This window comes from Triticum aestivum, chromosome 6D (genome assembly GCF_018294505.1).
Source record: "Triticum aestivum cultivar Chinese Spring chromosome 6D, IWGSC CS RefSeq v2.1, whole genome shotgun sequence".
Lineage (NCBI taxonomy): Eukaryota > Viridiplantae > Streptophyta > Magnoliopsida > Poales > Poaceae > Triticum > Triticum aestivum.
The window spans coordinates 22,755,015-22,767,572 of record NC_057811.1 but is presented as its reverse complement, the minus strand read 5'-3'; the positions used below and the strand labels follow the sequence as shown (position 1 = coordinate 22,767,572).

At 44.3% G+C, this 12,558-nt stretch overlaps 1 long non-coding RNA gene across 5 annotated transcripts; it reads left to right on the top strand.

Moving 5' to 3' along the window:
- Positions 1 to 1,618: 1,618 nt before the first annotated feature.
- Positions 1,619 to 12,375, top strand: LOC123143176 (uncharacterized). Of its 5 annotated transcripts, XR_006470709.1 has the most exons (9): positions 1,619 to 2,222; positions 2,429 to 2,552; positions 3,139 to 3,202; positions 4,299 to 4,366; positions 4,474 to 4,532; positions 4,637 to 4,748; positions 11,507 to 11,616; positions 11,720 to 11,841; positions 12,237 to 12,375. It is a non-coding gene; the product is annotated as an uncharacterized lncRNA (long non-coding RNA). The 5 variants fall into 5 exon arrangements; XR_006470705.1 differs by having other exon boundaries at positions 11,507 to 11,841; XR_006470707.1 differs by having other exon boundaries at positions 4,634 to 4,748; positions 11,507 to 11,841.
- The last annotated feature ends 183 nt before the right edge of the window (positions 12,376 to 12,558 follow it).

Below are 12,558 nucleotides of genomic sequence, written 5' to 3'. Positions count from 1 at the left end.
AGTTGCAATCCCAATAATGCACTGTCAGGAATCAACAAGCATGTCATAAAAATCATATAACCTGGATGTGATAGAAAGCTTACCGCCTGATACTGTCGGTGACGACAACAACGACAGTGGGAAGTTACTATATGTGCGGCCCAACCGTTGACCAGACAGTCTCTCAAGCTGAAATGTTCGGACGTCCAGCATGAAAACGCCTCGATCGGGGCAACGGGCTTCGCAGCTGATACAAGAGGAAGTACCTCTCCGTTGAACCTATGATGTAGCACCCATAACCCAATGAGATTGTTTTCTCCTCTAGCCACTGGCTCAAACTCGCACCATCGTTTTGCCTAATGCTATAATTGAGCTTGGATCCCCCATAATGAAGCATGAACACCCCAGGCCCGCCTTGCCCAGCCTCCACCATGGCCATAGCAAAACCATCAGGTGCGGTTTTAGCAATGGAGAACTCCATTCTATGGGTGTCGAGCACCAACATTTTAGTTCCGTACATAAAATATGACATCCAGTAAAAGCAGCCACACGCATATCGATGTGAGTAGAGAGGTGTCGCAGTTTCCACACTTAACAAGCCAGCATATCGACATTGATTGTTGCTTGAAGATTTGTGCTTTCTTTTTTCTATTTTTTGAGGAACTTCTTTTTTCTATATTTGTGGTGTGTCTGATCTGGGCTAGGAATTTGACTGACCTCTCTTTTGGGTCAGTCAATCCTTAATAGGCTGAAGCCCATCAACCCATCTGACGACCCAGCCTTCCCCTATCTTTCTTTTTTGTCTATCATTTTTTCTGTTCTAATTCGTTTTTGCTTTTGCTTTTTCTTTTTGATTATTAGTTTTTTTTTTAAAATGAGTATTCTTAGGATGTTATGCAAGTGTAAAAGTGTGTACATAAATCCTATACAATATGTGCAACAATTGCACTATTATATAATTACTAGCAAAGTGACCCGCTCGATGCACGTGCCAGAACTTTAGATAGTTTAATAACGACACATATTATTTGATTTGTATGAAGAAAATTTAGCATCATCCTTATTGGCTTATTTTTTTCTAATATAAAATTGTAATGCCATATAGTAATTTAGCATTATTCTATATATGAGTGAACATTTTCATCAAATAAACTTCATATATCATGCTTTAAGAAATAAATATTACTGAAATAGAGTGGATGATATAACCTTTCCTATTAACATTTGTATATTTTGTGAAGGCGCCATTTTTAACGTAAAAGCATTATAAATATTTATTTTATTTTATGTAGACATGTTGTTACTCCTATTGACACTCTTCATTGTATAATACAATATTTTAGACATTAATATTTTCTGTAGGTGGAATTCTAACCCCTATTACTATGAATATATGATTATGTTGTTGAAGATGACAAAATATAATTATGATTTGCTATAGTATTCTTTAAGATGGAAAACACGCACACAACTTACTTTTTTTTAGGGGGTGCGCACAACTTACTTTTGAGCCCCTGCAACAGCGGGCCCCAACCAGGCAACCACTAGAAACGGAGAAACGATTTAAAAAAAAAACCCGGAGAAACGACGGCCCAAGAGTCACCGACGGCCCAGGAGTCACCCGACGGCAGGCCGAAACGCGCAACGAAACCGACCCCAAATCGAATCCACCGCCGCGGCGCCGCTCCCCCCTTCGGCCGCCCGCCCTAGCAACTCCTCCGGCGGCTGGCGAGCGAGCAGAGATGAACGCCGCTGCTCCCGCCGTCCCGCCTCCCCTCTCAGCCTCCTACTCCACCTCAATCTGCCGGCGAGGAATTTCGGATTCCAGCAACAAGGGGCGCGTCGGTGATCTTCGGCGCGTGGCTGCGACAGAGCTCGACGCGCCCAGGCGGTTGATCTGGCCGGGTGTCCAAGGCCGATGGCGGCTTCAAAGGATCGACAACGCTGCCACGGGTAGAGATCGACGGCAGTAGGCCTGATCTGTCGCCCCTCCAGTGGATTCGTCGCTCCTCTTCCACGGCCACCAATGGCGCAAGCCCCTTTCCTCGTCCAACGCTCGCTCAGGGTGCTCTGTTCCTCAGCCGGTGAGCCCCCGTCTCTTCGACGGCAGCGGCACAGGCCGCACCTTGAGCTTCACATCTCTTCCACGACAAGCGGCACAAGCAACATGTTTTCTAGGGTTTTGTTTCCCCGCCTCCTTTCTTCGCAGTGGCACATCAACGGCATTGCCAACAACTTGCCAGGTGCATTCTTCCCTATAAATCTGTAAGCTTTTGAGACATCCGGAAGTGTCTTTGTTTGTAAATTAATTAAGCAGTCTGGTAGATTTGAAAGAAAGAAATTGCAGATTTGGAAAGGAGGAACATCCAAATTAAGCAGATTTGATTTGTCTTTCTGTTCTGAACAGGGCACTGAACTTCAGAATTTACCTTGCTCTTCTGAACTGCAGATTTGTCTCACTGCCAACATATCTGCATAAGCTGCATCCAAATTAAGCAGTACCAGTCCCAAAATAATTACTCTGGCCAGAGAAAGAAGCCAGTGTTCAGCGTGCTCTGTTCGATCTAATACAGGTAATTTGGTCTTCTGTTGTGCACACCATCATTTGTCATTGTTCTATATGTTCTACTTCAAATATGTGTAGCTAGACTCTGCTAAAGTTATCTTTTCGATTTGCTGTCTTGTGTAATTGAAGAATATGAGAGAAGCAATTAGACACCGACTGTGTATGCACTAGGCAGAGCTGTTTTATGCAATGCTTGTTGTCACAGTAGCATATATCCGTGGGGAGAGGAGACCGAGAGAGTACATCATAAATCATTGCCTTGCCATGGAATATTAAAAACTCTCTGACTGCCTTTTCATATCATGGTATCCACAAGAACCTGCCTATCCTGTATGTTTTAGCATGCTCCACACAAATAGATAAATTAATTTCTCCAAGTATGCTTCTCCTGCTATCAGTTCCTGAATAATTATACCACAGTGCCCCACACAAATAGATAAATTATTTTCTATGTGTATGCTTCTCCTTTTATCAGCTCCTGGAGAATTATACTGATGCCGCATGCTTTATTGGCAAGATTTATATGTCTTGAGCAAGAACTTATTAGTTTGAGATTATTGCATATAAGAAGATTGATCTTGCCTCTTCTGCAGTCTGGTAGATTTTGAAAGAAAGGAATTGCAGATTTTATTTGGACAAAGAGATGAAGCCAGAAAGGTAAATTTCTTGAGTTATACAGAATGTTCGCCTTGTGTTGGAGGCATTTGACACAAGTCTTTGCTGCTGTACTCTAAGCTAGATTCTTTGACGTTCTCTGAATTTCATTTGTCTGCATAATAAATGTTTTTGCTCCTGGCTTGCTAGGCATACTTTGTTCCTGGCTAGGAATAGTTTCTAAACAGTTTTACAAATGGTGACAAAGAAATGGTTTGTTTACTTTCTTGTGTGACCGTGGAATCATGAGTTCATGACATATAACCTTTAATGTGGATTATAACATGATGTACCTTTCCTGATCTAGGACTATTTTTGGTTCATATTCATGCAAGCACTTCTCTGAGGATATTGAATTTTTCACCTGTACTGAACTTTTCTGGAGCTATTGAAACATCCCCTTGCACTGAAATTTGACTACTACTGAAATTTTGTCAAGATACTTGGACTTCTTGGACTTGAATGTACCCTGTTAGTGTTGTACTGAAATTTACCTTGTTTGTACTGAAATTACAAAAAGGCTGGTTCGTTTCTTTAAAATTAGTCATCTGATGTGCATGTTGATCCTCCCAAAGATATATGTTTGACACAGTCAATGTTGCACCGCTAGAATATTTATGCCCCCGTTGCAACACAGGGGGAATTTCCTAGTTATAATAGTAATGTGTTTGAGAGGTGAATTGGAAACTCTACGTCTTGTGGGTTTCTATCTATTCGGTCGTTACTTGGGAGAGAAAAATTAGAGACCTTTGCAGCATTGCTTGAGAATAGAGATGATTTAGATCTATTGGTGTTCGCGGGTTTGATTTTGTTGTGATTATTTCGAGAAAACATCTGGAAACTTTGCTGATCCTGAAGGTGAATAATGAATATATGTTGCTATATTTTCCTGTTCGCCGATGGGTCATTAATGCTTTGCCCGTCAAGTTATGAAATGTTTAGTCAAAAGTAGTCGCAAATTCCATACCCTACAAGAAAAATGAACATATCATTAGATTCAACAAACAAACTTTCTTCTGACTTTAGTTGTTAATAGCGTGCCCCATACTGTTTTGTTTTTTCAATATTGTTGTAATGACTCCTCGGCCACTTGCGACAGGCCATGGCGACAACTCGTTCCACATCCACAACTCTGGCCGCCATGCCCATAGTATCTTCTACATGCAGGTGCGCCACTGACTACAAGCCCAGTTTGAGCTTGCTTCTATAAATAAATAATAAATAATTGAATACACCGCATCTCTCAGATTATTAGCAATTCTCTTCCGATGTAGGTGGTCTGTGTTCACCTCTAGCCCTGTGTGTGTGCGCGCGTGTGCGTGTGCGGAACTAGGTCACCCCATGTTTTCTTCAAGCTCAAGTTCATCACTTCTTGTTTTGTTTTTCGATTTGACCTCAAGATTATTTGTTATTTCTCTTGCCCTTCTTGTGCAGCAGGATTCGATTCGGTATAACACCATCACCGATGCAGACGATAAGGGGTTCATCGCACCAGGCACCTTGGCGTTGCTTCCGTGAGATGGTGGCCGCGGCTACAGAAACAGCTACGGTGAGTTCCTCTCCTCACCTCCAGTGGTTGCTCTGAGTTCGGTGTGGCCATCGTGCCATGGCTATATCTGGTTAGGCTGCTACAGTACGCCCTCGCATAACGATGGTGCTACTGTTTGTTTGTTTCTCTGCCTTGCTGCCACTAGCCTGCCTGATAGAAACTTGCTGAATATATATGTCTTTGAGCAGGAATTGATAGAATATATATAGCTCATGTTCATGTTGATTCCCATCCCACTCAAAGTCTGAAACACTTCTTCTTCTTCGCACTCAACAACTAGGCAGCACACCCAAATATATATGCATATATATGTATGTAGTTTCCCACTACACACATGGAGCAGTCTTGTTCGTTTCAAGATGTAGTATCACCACTTTATTTATTCCCGGCCTGCCTCCATGATATTCTGACTGCATATATGTGGTCTGTGTACCATCCATGATATGCACTTCCATCCTCAATTCATGTTGGTATTGTTTTATACCAAGGATGCCTTCCTACTCCTGCTAGTTTAGTTGTTGTGTGGCCTTGTTTCCATGATGATGAAATTCCAAATATACAAATTATTCATACTACATGGAGGGCCGGTGCGGGTGCTGTGGACACTCATTTTATGTCACTTCATTCAATTAAGAAAGGCATTTTTGACAGCGTCAAAGTAAGAAGTCGTTCGAGAAGAGTGGTGCCAGAATAACCATAGCGTTCAATAGAGGAAAGCGGGCGAGCACGGAAGCCATAGTAGGTTGAGTTGGAGGCAATGCGTTACCAATAGAAGGAGGTTTGGTAGTTGAGGGAGATGGCGAATTAGAGGAATCCACAACATGTGGACAACCAATGTGGTAAGAAGAGGATGAGGGGGAATTACCGGAGAAGCCTCACAGGATGAGCGAGGTTTGAGGTAGCCTCAGGGTTAGAACGAGGTGAGGAAGCCACATGTGATAATGGTATGGAGTCTAGAATATTAGTACGGGAAGACACGGTGGGATGGGTGGATAAGGACAATGCGTGGGTGATAGTCGTATCTGCAAAAGTGAGGAAAGAAATATCGTCAATGGGAGGATGGACATGGATGGAAAGGATGAGACTCATCAAAAGCCACATCCTGAGAAATGAGCATCCCATGAGAAGGATCCTAACAAGTGATATTCAATAGACTGAGCAACCAGTTTGGTGCGTTCACGGGAGGGGGGGGGGGCAAAAAGAAAAGGTAGCAACTGCAACCAAACAAAAGAAGCGTTGAGTAGCCATGAGAATGACTAAAAAGACGCTTGAGAGAACAAGATCAAAAGGTTCACAAGATCAAAAGGACGTTGAGAGATCGTCTCACTATGAGGATGAAGTAATCGTGTTTACCAAGCCGACAAACTTGACAGTTTAAAGACAACACCCGAGATAGATACAAGAAAATCACGTTGAGAGGTGAGGGACGAGAGCCATACAATTGACCGACGATGATGCCACAGAGAGTCGGTAGCCAAGGAAACAGACGAAGAAAAGGTAGCAACCGCAACCAAACAAATGAAGCGTTGAGTAGTCACAAGAACAACTAAAAAGACACTCGAGAGAAATGTCACCTTGCAGAGCAGAGGAAGGGTGAATATTGATGAGATGGGTGGAAGTAGGAACAATCTCAACCCAAAAGTGAGGTGGAAGAGAGGCGGCGATCATCGACGCACGAGCTACCTCAAGAAAGTGACGATGGTTGCGCTCATCAACACCATTTTGAGCATGAGCACTAGGAGAAGAGAACTGACCAAGTGCGCCCTGCTCAGCGAGGAATCCCACAACAAATGAGAGATATACTCACGAGCAGGATCTACACGGAAGACATTGATGGGAGTGGAAAACTGGGTATGAACCATGGTGATAAACTTCTCACCGATAAGATCTCACTACAAGAAGATACGAAATATATCCATGTGTGTCAAGAGTAATCATCTATAAACATAATATAGTAGCGATGGCCTCCTTTCGAGGCGAAGGAAGCTGGACCCCAAACATCAGAGTGAACAAGATTGAAAGGATGTTGAGACACCGCCTCGCTATGAGTATAAAGTAACCGAACCTGTTTACCAAGCTGACAAACCCGATAGTTTAAAGACACAACACCTGAGATAGATCCAAGAAAACCACATTGAACTAAGGACGAGGGATGAGAGCCATACAAGTGACCCACAATGATGCCACATAGAGCCGACAACCGAGGAAACATAGGTGAAGAGAGTAGCGGTGGTGGCAGCAAGGCAGGTGAAGCCATTCAAGCTCCTGGAGGACCTGGGAGTCACTGCGCTGAGGGCCAACACAAAGTAGAGCACACGTGTGACGATCCTAATCTAAACAAGAGCCAAAGATGAGGATGACTACTCCTGAGTCAACAATCTTACACTTGAAATGAGCTACATGGTAAGTCAAGGAACATGACAACGAAGTGCTAATAGTGCCTAGACTATCGAATGGGAGGGGAAGTACCATCAACAATAAGAACATGAACATGAGAGTCTAAAGGTTTGAGTGGAGGACAAACTGGAAGAAGCATGAGTCATATGAAAAGACTCTCCAATATCAAGGATCCATGGAAAGATGTGCTTCCAGCCTAGAAATGAGTTCAGTGCTCAACCTCATGGCAGCACACTTATATGATAATTTTTGGACATTTCTAATAACAAGAAGCCTTACTCTTATTTTGGCATTTTGGCCTGAGGTAGCTGGGCTAGTAGGTGCCAAGGTGGTCGTGGAACGAAAGATGATTTTGACCCTTCCTTGGTTATGACTTTGGTACGAAGCCACCTCGCAAGATGTTATGATTCCAGGCAACCCCGCGTCAGTCAAGGACCTGCCCTTGGCGCCAGGGGAAAGAAAGTGACAAGTCTTATATAGAATACTACGAGGGAAAACTAGGACGAGCATCTCAGCTCAGGGTTCCTATTTGCAAGTTCAAGTGAAAAAGACAGAGGATGACGAGGGCGTGCTGCTCCTGACATCATTTTCATTGCTTCCTCATACCTCCCTATTTGCAAGTTCATGTGAAGAAAAGACAGGATGGCAAGTGCGTGTTGCTCTTGACAGTGTTTTCATTGCATCCCCGTAACTCTCATGCACTCTCCATTTCTAGTCGATCTGACATAGCGTTCTTCCCCTGTTTATGGGTTTTGTGTCACGGACTTGGTTCCGCATTTCATGTTCCCTTGTTGGTCGTCCCTGGCCTTGGCGACAGGTAGCGTCGTGCTCCTGGGCGCTATGCGTCCTCGCGTAAGACGGAGATGGTGCCGACTGCTTGTGCTCTTGCTCCGCCAGTGGTGGTGCCTGAGCTTGTGGCTATTTGGGCAACCTGCATGGGAGCACAGGATGTAGGAACAAGGCAGCACACAAAGCAACTTGCAAACATGTGAAGGATGCCTTGCCGTTCTGGCAGGCAATGGAGAGTACGCGGGAGGTGTGGGGGAAGGGTGAAAACACTGCCGAGAGTGGACTGTCATTGCCGTCAGTCTTTGGACCTAGAGCCGAGCGAAGAAGGGATGGCGATAAGGAAGCGAGGAAGACAGGAAGAGGGCATATGCCCGTGTGTTGGCCATGACAGTGGACGATTGTGGGTAGATCCGATGTCTACACATGGATCTGCTACTTGTGATGGCATGGCATGGTTGTTGTGGAGTGAGGTGCCATCGTAGTCACGACCATGGCATGGCATGGCACTCTGCCATCGTAGTCATGGCCATATTTTTGTTGAAAACCACGGGCCACACAACGAGCCATGTAATGTTTGGGAGAACCACCAGCCTTAACATTGTAGACCCACTTACAAGTGACAGACGAGCATGAGGAGGAAGCGAAATGAGATCCCATGTATTGATGCACTCACGAGCAGCAATCTCTTATGCCATCGCATGTTGCAGTTCGAGGTGAACAACACCGTCATGAGCATTCATCTCGAGAAGAATGATGCCAGAATAACCATAGTATACAATAGGGGGAAGCGGGTGAGTGCAGAAGCCATAGTAGGTTGAGCTGGAGGCGATGCGTGGCCAATAGGAGGCATGGTTGTCAAGGGAGATGGTGCATCAGAAGAATCCACAACAAGTGGACGACCAATGTGGTAAATATAAGAGGACGAGGGGGAATCACCGGAGGAGCCACATGGGATGAGCGTGGTGAGGTTGCCTAAGGTAACAAATGAGGTGCGGAAGCCACATGTGACGATGGCATGGCGTCTACAAGAGTAGTATGGGACGACATGATGGGATGGGTGGACGAGGGCAACACATGAGTGATAGTTGTATCAGGAAAAGTGAGGAAAGGAATATCCTAAATGGGAGGATGGGCGTGGATAGAGAAGGACGAGACTCATCAAAAGTCACATCCCGAGAAATGCGTATTCGACGACCCACAGAATCCCAACATTGATAGCCGTTGTGCTCGTCATTGTGAAGACATTCAACTGACTGAGCAGTCAGTTTGGTGCGTTCGGGGGGGGGGGGGGGGGGGGGGGTGGCAAAACATAGCAACGACAACCAAACAAACGAAGCACCGAGTCATGAGAACAACCAAAATGATGCTCGATAGAAATGTCACCCTGCAAAGCAGAGGAAGGTTGAATTTTGATGAGATAGGTGGAAGTAGGAACAACCTCAACCCAAAAGTGAGGCGGAAGAGCCGCGACGATCATCAATTCACGAGCTGCCTCAAGAAAGTGATGATGCTTGTGCTCGTCAACACCATTCTGAGCATGAGCACAGCAGAGCAAGTTTGTCCTGCTCAACAAGGAATCCACGCAACAAATGAGAGGTACAGTTATGAGCAGAATCTACATGGAAGACACAAATATGAGTGGAAAACTGGGTCAAGCATGGTGGCATGGCAGGGAAGACACAATCATGGGCAGTCATGGCGGCAAACTTACGGAGGAATCATCTATAAAGATATTATAGTAAAGAATGGCCTCTTTTCGAGGCAAATGGAGTTGGATCCCAAACATCAGAGTGAACAAGATCGAACGGGTGTTGAGAAACCGTCTTGCTATGAGGATGCAATAACGGAACTGTTTACCAAGCAGACAACCTGGCAGTCTAAAGACCCAATGCCGGAGACATATCCACGTTGAACCAAAGGATGAGGGACGAGAGACAGAAGTGACCAAGACAATGATGCGATAGAGAGCTGGTAGTCGAGGTAACAAAGGCGAAGAGATTGGCACCAAGTAGAGCACCCGTGTGACGGTCCTAATCTACAACCAGTCAACAATCTAACCACCTAAAATGAGTTACATGGTAAGTCAAGGAAGGTGAGCAAAAGAAAGAACATGACAAGACAAAGTGTCTCAACTATCGAATGGGAGGGAAGTACCATCAACAGTAAGAACATGAACAGGAGAAGCTAGAGGTTTGAATAGAGGACAAACTGGAAGAATCATGAGTTATATGAAAATATGCTCCAATTCAAAGGATCCATGGAAATATACCCGACTGTACAAAAGCACCGGGCGATGAAAAACCAAAAGCTTAAGTAGGTGTCGAAGTTGTCCAAGCTCTTGCGCGGTGAAGGATACCGCTGAAGTGGTCGACGTAGAATCACCAAAAGAGGAGTGGCCGCCACCACCACCACCTATGTGAGCCCCAAAGAGGCGGCGGTGTAGCACGACAAATACCAGTGGTAGAAGTCGATAGAGGAGACAACGTCGTAAGCACACAAACACCAACCGCGTGGGAGTGATGTGCACCAACACTATCGATGAAAGCCATGAGGCGAGTCTGTGTACAGCGACCATCACCATCTATAAAGATCGTGCAAGTTGTCACTATGGAGCCACCACCACTGCCTGTAAAAACAATTGGGGGAGCAACCTCAGGTGGAGGAACACTGCACCAGCAAACGACACATGTATGAGGTAGGGTCAGTGTAGGTAACACCCTAAGAAATCACCGGACAACAAGATACTATGTCCAATGAAGTCATTGTACCTGTTTCTTTGTTCTACTCTTTTCTTTTACAGAACAGTCTTAGAGAGCAGCAGAGCATGGAAGAGCAGTGTATAGGGCACGCATGGTGCCCTAGAGAAGCCAGTCGGTGGAACGGGTTGCCGGGGCTAAGGTTCCGCGGTGAAGTCCGGCGATGAGGTCCTGTATGTAGCAAAAGGTGCGGAGACCATGACCCGCAACAGCGGACGTCTCAAATATTGCGCCTCCTGGAGCTGCGGGGCGCTGGCCTCCCGTACATGGTAATGAGGCGCGACCTCCTGAAACTGCAGGTGACGACGGCCTAGGGTCTACAACATTAGTATGGGAAGACATGGTGGGATGGGTCGTGGAGGACAATACATGGGTGATTGGTGTTATTGGGAAAAGTAAGGAAAGAAATTTAACTCCTACAGTATGAGAGGGTCACTAGGTAGCCTCGTTGCTCTCTCTCTCTCTCTCTCTCTCTCTCTCTCTCTCTCTCCTTGCAGTTTCTGGAATAGGGAGTGGAAGAAGCAATAGAAGTTCATCTGACCTTCGTTCCTGTAGCATGGTTCGAATCAATTAAAGGTAAAACTCACCTTCATAACGTTTCTTTTGTTTTGTTCTACTACTTTTGGAAGAAATGCAGCCTTCTTGCTCCCCCTATCTATGATTCTTCATGTTATAGTATATAGATTGTTATAATGTGCTCCTAATTTACTTCCCTATATTTTTCATATTGATCAATGATATCTAGTCAGCGGGATCTATAAATGAATTATTGGTTTTCTTCTATGAGATTTGGTCTAATAAATTACCCCGCTGCAGACCTGAGAGTCAGTGGTAGAAGCTGCAGACAACCATCGCTGGCGAGGCACAAGAGGTTTCCACGGTCAGATCTACATTGAGGCGAGGCCATGTCAAAGAAAACACCACTAGTTATGTGTTTGCAGCCACCTCTGCTACATTTTGTTGTATCATATTTGAGGTTCAGTTTCATGCTGGTTGCAATTTCTTACGGATTGTTGTATTTTGTTGTAGGTAGTAAGATCATAAGATACTAATGGGCTCCCTGTAATCCCAAAGTGCACTGGCCAGTGGATAGATATTTTTTACAAAATCTTCTAGAGGCGCTTAATTTTCTATATCGAAAACGACTTCTGGTAAAGCGCAAATATGATATTTTTGCTTATTGGATACATTATTTTCCAAGTTCTTTCAGAGATCTAATAATGAGGTTCCAAGCACTAACAACCCAACAAAGGCTGCTTTAAACTTTAATATTCACAGAGTTTGTCTGCTTGCTTCAAAATTTAAATGAGACTTTTGCTTGCTGATAAAATCTTTCAATTGGTAATATGTTTCCCTTCATTGCATGCTTATTGTTCTTTCACAAAAGAATGTTTTACATTTCTAAAGATTACTAAGTTAATAAGATGGTGGTAACTGTTGGTAAAATTAGCGAGTCGTTCCCTCTTTTCAAATTCTCAGTATTTCTGCTACTGTTGACCTTCTTAATTCACATGTTTATTTAGTTTGTACCTTTGAACATGTGCAGGTTCCATCCAACCTGTATGGGAATGATCATTGAGTAGGCCAAAAAGTTAGATAATTTCCTGTGCTCAGATTGTGCTAAAGAAAACGACGCAAAGAGACCTACAAATTCATACCAGAGTTCACCAAGTTCTCATTCTAAGGCCAGTGATTTATTTCCCTTTTCTTGACTGTACTGTTTATTCATATCCTGCTTGCGGATAGCTATATGCCTTTATCTTTTCTTTTTAAATTTAGTTTCAACAATTTCATTTCCAAAGCTGGTGGTTCTTGCCTTTGTTTTTTCAATATTCCTGGGAAAATGATTGGTGTTTGACTAAACTAGT